The sequence below is a fragment of the Oncorhynchus tshawytscha genome, linkage group LG13 (assembly GCF_018296145.1).
Source record: "Oncorhynchus tshawytscha isolate Ot180627B linkage group LG13, Otsh_v2.0, whole genome shotgun sequence".
Classification (NCBI taxonomy): domain Eukaryota; kingdom Metazoa; phylum Chordata; class Actinopteri; order Salmoniformes; family Salmonidae; genus Oncorhynchus; species Oncorhynchus tshawytscha.
The window spans coordinates 70,326,142-70,332,359 of NC_056441.1; positions in this window are offsets into that span (position 1 = coordinate 70,326,142).

Below are 6,218 nucleotides of genomic sequence, written 5' to 3' on the forward strand. Positions count from 1 at the left end.
CAACCCAAAAATGTATATTACCGCCACCAACTGGACAGGGTTGAAAAAAACAAAGTAAAAATAAAACCCATACGTGATTGGGAAAACGAACTTAATCCACCCAAAATAAAACAATAAAAAACATATTGACAAAACTAAAACTTCCACTTCCTCCTTCCTTCAAATCTCCATATTTTCCTTCTCAGGCTCTATAACGTAAGAGGGTGGTACGGCTTGTGATAATACTACATGCAACTCCTCTGCCGAGAAGTCTTTCAGTCCCAGCAACCAACTTGTTATCAGTATAAAAGACACCTGTCCACAACCTCAAACAGTCACAATTATATATCTTTTCCTGGACTTCCTCTCCACAATGGCAGTACCATTAATCATCATAGCTATAAAGGCTGCAAAGTCCACCTTCTTAACTTTTAACATATCTGGGTCCTGCTGTTGAACGGCAACCCCTGCAGCCTTCAGTGAAGGCCTATCCACCACCATGGACTCTTCAGGAGCACCAATCAAACCATCAACCCTTTTAACAGCAGCTGCATATGAAATGCTCTGGACAGCCCTGACTTTGGCCACCTCATTCTCTTCCACCCTTGTTAGGCATTCCAAAGACGTGGCTTCATGGTTCCCACCACAATTGCAAAAGGTCACATTTTCAACACTTTTAAAACACATGATAACAGTATTTTCCACAACTTGAACATCTCAGCTTCTCCCTTCAGCAAAAACTTTAAAATGTCCAAAAGCTTTACGATAATCACACTGCATTGGTCTTGGAACAAATGCTCTGACTCTGTAGTTTATATTTCTCAACTGCACTTGAGTAGGAAGAGACTCCGTTTAAAAAAACTAAAGAACAGATACATATATATATATATATATATATACAATGGGGCAAAAAAGTATTTAGTCAGCCACCAATTGTGCAAGTTCTCCCACTTACAAAGATGAGAGAGGCCTGTAATTTTCATCATAGGTACACTTCAACTATGACAGACAAAATGAGAAGAAAAAAATCCAGAAAATCACATTGTAGGATTTTTAATGAATTTATTTGCAAATTATGGTGGAAAATAAGTATTTGGTCAATAACAAAAGTTTATCTCAATACTTTGTTATATACCCTTTGTTGGCAATGACAGAGGTCAAATGTTTTCTGTAAGTCTTCACAAGGTTTTCACACACTGTTGCTGGTATTTTGGCCCATTCCTCCATGGAGATCTCCTCTAGAGCAGTGATGTTTTGGGGCTGTTGCTGGGCAACACGGACTTTCAACTCCCTCCAAAGATTTTCTATTGGGTTGAGATCTGGAGACTGGCTAGGCCACTCCAGGACCTTGAAATGTTTCTTACGAAGCCACTCATTCGTTGCCCGGGCGGTGTGTTTGGGATCATTGTCATGCTGAAAGACCCAGCCACATTTCATCTTCAATGCCCTTGCTGATGGAAGGAGGTTTTCACTCAAAATCTCACGATACATGGCCCCATTCATTCTTTCTTTTACACGGATCAGTCGTCCTGGTCCCTTTGCAGAAAAACAGCTCCAAAGCATGATGTTTCCACCCCCATGCTTCACAGTAGGTATGGTGTTCTTTGGATGCAACTCAGCATTCTTTGTCCTCCAAACACGACGAGTTGAGTTTTTATCAAAAAGTAATATTTTGGTTTCATCTGACCATATGACATTCTCCTAATCTTCTTCTGGATCATCCAAATGCTCTCTAGCAAACATCAGATGGGCCTGGACATGTACTGGCTTAAGCAGGGGGACACGTCTGGCACTGCAGGATTTGAGTCCCTGGCGGCGTAGTGTGTTACTGATGGCAGGCTTTGTTACTTTGGTCCCAGCTCTCTGCAGGTCATTCACTAGGTCCCCCCGTGTGGTTCTGGGATTTTTGCTCACCGTTCTTGTGATCATTTTGACCCCATGTGGTGAGATCTTGCGTGGAGCCCCAGATCGAGGGAGATCATCAGTGGTCTTGTATGTCTTCCATTTCCTAATAATTGCTCCCACAGTTGATTTCTTCAAACCAAGCTGCTTACCTATTGCAGATTCAGTCTTCCCAGCCTGGTGCAGGTCTACAATTTTGTTTCTGGTGTCCTTTGACAGCTCTTTGGTCTTGGCCATAGTGGAGTTTGGAGTGTGACTTTTTGAAGTTGTGGACAGGTGTCTTTTATACTGATAACAAGTTCAAACAGGTGCCATTAAATACAGGTAACAAGTGGTGGACAGAGGAGCCTCTAAAAGAAGAAGTTACAGGTCTGTGAGAGCCAGAAATCTTGCTTGTTTGTAGGTGACCAAATACTTATTTTCCACCATAATTTGCTAATAAATTCATTAAAAATCCTACAATGTGATTTTCCGGATTTTTTTCTAATTTTGTCTGTCATAGTTGAAGTGTACCTATGATGAAAATTACAGGCCTCTCTCATCTTTTTAAGTGGGAGAACTTGCACAATTGGTGGCTGACTAAATACTTTTTTGCCGCACTGTATATATATGTGTGTACAGGACCAGTCAAAAGTTTGGACACACCTACTCATTCAAGGGTTTTTCTTAAATTTTTACTATTTTTTATGATATAGAATAATAGTGAAGACATCAAAACTATAAAATAACACATATGGAATCATGTAGTAACCCAAAAAATGTTAGACAAATCAAAATATATTTCATATTTTGCATTCTTCAAAGTAGCCACCCTTTGCCTTGATCACAGCTTTGCACACATGGCATTCTCTCAACCAGCTTCATGAGGTAGTCACCTTGACTGCATCCACTTTTCCCAGCACCTTCTTCACCATCCTCGTGACTTCAAAAGAGTTTCCCAAATGAACATCCTTATCCAAAAACATACTCCAACAAGCAATGATTCATCAGCCTCATTTTCCACAACAATTTGAGCCCTTTTTGTTCCATTCTTGGACTTCACTGTTGTCCACTCATCTTTCTCACTAACTGTACTTGATGGGCTTTCAGCCTCGAACAACACTTCTGCTTCCGCAATCTCTGAACACCCTCCCCACTGGCTCTTTTCTTCTTCTTCTTCTTCTTAGATGGGCTTAAAATGGCGGTTGGCATCCAATGTTAATGGTGCATTATCACCACCAGCTGGATGGGTATTGAATAAGAAACAAAAAAAACATTGAGGCAAAGGAGGAAAACATCATACAAAATACAAATTTAAACACGTCAACTAACAAAACCCATCCCACTTCTTCAATCACAGTCCACTCCAAAATACATCCCAACACAGGCTCAGGGGGAACATTCATCGACAGGATTTCTTGCATGGCCTCGGCTGTGAAATCACGAAGGGCCCAAAAAACGTTCAGCTGCATTCACAATGATTCCAATTTTCTTAGACTTCTTCTCTGTAGCATTTCACTATCCCTCGGTTGATGAGAAACATTCACTGGTTGTTGTGGTTGTTCTATTAACATTGTTCCTTCCAATCTTCACACCGCCTCCAGATAGAAGACACGCTGGACACGCCTTACCCTTGCCACCTCATTCTCCTAACAGGGCACTTCAGGAATTCAGGCGCATTTTCACCTCTGCAATTGCAACATTTCACTTCATCCGGCATACTATACTCTTCCCTTCTGCACACACTTGACACATGACCAAATATTTTACTTTTATGACACCGAAGGGGCTGGTGTGCACATAAGAGGGAGACCATGCTAATTACTCACACTACTGATAAGGCGTTTTGTTGCCCTCCATAAACTTTTTCCAGGCCTGCAATTGTGTGCATCTGTTAAATTAAGCAAACCTACGTTTACTACCACCACCCTGGAGACAGAGGCATTCATGTTTCTGAGATTATGTACTAGCACCATTCTGAAACTATGAGACTGACCTATGTTGCACAGTATTCTTAGAGTAATTCATTGGGACAGGATCCATATGAGAGCAAAAAGCATTTTCCTCTAATGGAAGAGGTTTCAGCTCTCTCATAGGCTCATAACCACAGCCTGAGAAAGGGCACAGAAAATGTATGACGTAAATATAGGACGCTCAGTATTACTGTGTATGATGATGACAAGAGGGGCTTCAACTGTTCCCAATGAGGAGACGTGTGTGTTAGTGAATGTGTTATCCAACAGCATGGTAGTCTCGGCTCCAGGTTTCTCTCACGTTGTTGGTGAAATCCTGTGGCAGAGGGTAACAACATGGTTGTCCCATATCTGTTATCTGATGCCTGTCTATCCTACCAGTCATCCTGAGAGAGCACACCTGGCTGGGGCTGTAACCAGCATGATAAACACCAACAGACCGACTACCAACTGGGTTTCAGGGACGAGTCAAAATCATCAACCCTCTTGTGCTGTGAAAATGGATGGGAATGATTTTATGTTTTGACTTCAATAGCCTTTTAGCCTTTACCTTAGTGTCTCCAGCTCTATGCCCTACACTCATATGTATGACTGAGACAGACCTAAAAGGACACTTGAAAAGTACATGCTTGAAATCCTGATTCACAAGAGTATTATTGAAGCAGCTGCACAAAAACAACTATCTGTGTACATTGATGATGGCTCTTTGTGATGATGATTAGGCATACCATTTATGTAATGCATAAAAACAGGGATACTCAGGGTCACTGCCTGTTTTTCTCACGGTTTTCCTGCAAGTATGAACATGCAGCTGCAAGTCAAAAGTGCTGCACAACCAGGTGGGTGTCAGAGGGAATCCTTGGGACGTTCAACCCAGTAAGGTTGATGTATAAAACGGTTAAGATAAGGGTTAATGGTGCTTTCAAGACAACTGGGAACTCGGGGGGGAAAAAACGAAATCGAATCATGACGTCAGTTATCTTCTGGTCGGAAAGTCAGCGCTCTAGAAAGATTTTCCGACTTGGAATTCTGAGTTTTACGATCGTTTTCCCAGTCGGAACTCATTTTTTTTCAGATTTCCCAGTTGTTTTGAACTCACGGAAGTCGGAAATTTCCCAATTACCAGCTCCCAGTTGTTTTGAACACGGCATAAGTTTGGGTTAGGTAAGGGTTATGATCGAAGCCAGTTTTTTCCTGAGTTTGCAGTGGTTTTGAAGGCAGTGAGGTCGGAAGTCTGAGATTTCCGATTTCCCAGTTGTTCTGAACGCAGCATTAGGGTACGGAGAGACATACCAAGGATCCTTCTCTGGGACCCCCAGCCAGTGCGTATATAGGACTGAGACAGAGTTTAGTTTAAAGTTTATAGTGTTCTCAAACCATGTTCTCTTAATCCTTTACACATTACACTGAAGTTTTAAGAAGTACTTTAGATGCTTGTGAGCCTGAGGACACCTACTTCTGCTTCTGGAACATCTTGCAGACCACCTGAACTACATTTAGCATCATCTGCTGGATGCTGGTCAACTATACTGAACGAAAATGTAAACGCAACATTCAACAATTGTGTGGAAGACACATTTCAGTTGAAGGCATTCAGCCGTACAACTGACTAGGTATCCCCCTTTCCCTAACACAACTAGCATGAGGCAGCATTTGCTAGCTAATGAGCTACAGTGTATTACATACAGTATATTACATCCCAGGGTATGCAACACAATCAATAGAAGCCATCATTTGTGATACTGGGTCCTTGCAAAGCAATTTTCGAGATGTAGAACACCATTAAGTTCCTCTTAAGTTATGATGGAAACAGAAAACTGTATGGAGATCAAATGTTTCATTGATGAGAAAATGTGCAGAATGTCGGCCAAAATCTATCTCGCTCCATCTTCTCCCACTGCCGGCCACTGGGCTTCTTCTCACCAACATATTTCAGATCCGGTGAAATATCTATCTCATTGTTCTAGCTGTGGTAATAGTGTACGAGTGGCCAACACACAAACAATGGTGAGAGTCCACCATCTACTGGTAATTATGAGAGTTGCATCCACAAGGGGTCGGCCAAAGGTTACCAAGACACAGGTCCTACTACTGTAAAAACACAACAGCATTCTGGACAAAAATACTAAAGAAATCTGCATTAAATCAGTCAATTCCATTAGTACTGCTTGAGGAAATATGAAAGCAGAACCAACCCAGAACACATAAAAAGCTATTGCAAGCCCTGCTGTTAGCTCTAGCGCTGCAGGTGCTTCATAGAATTGGGACAGGCACTGCTCACCATGGAATTGTTCACAGGAGGCAACTCTCTCAGGAAAAGTAGAGAATAAGGAGGTCTACAGGTGCAGTTTTGTGAGATATGGATTAACACTTCAAAGAGGAGAA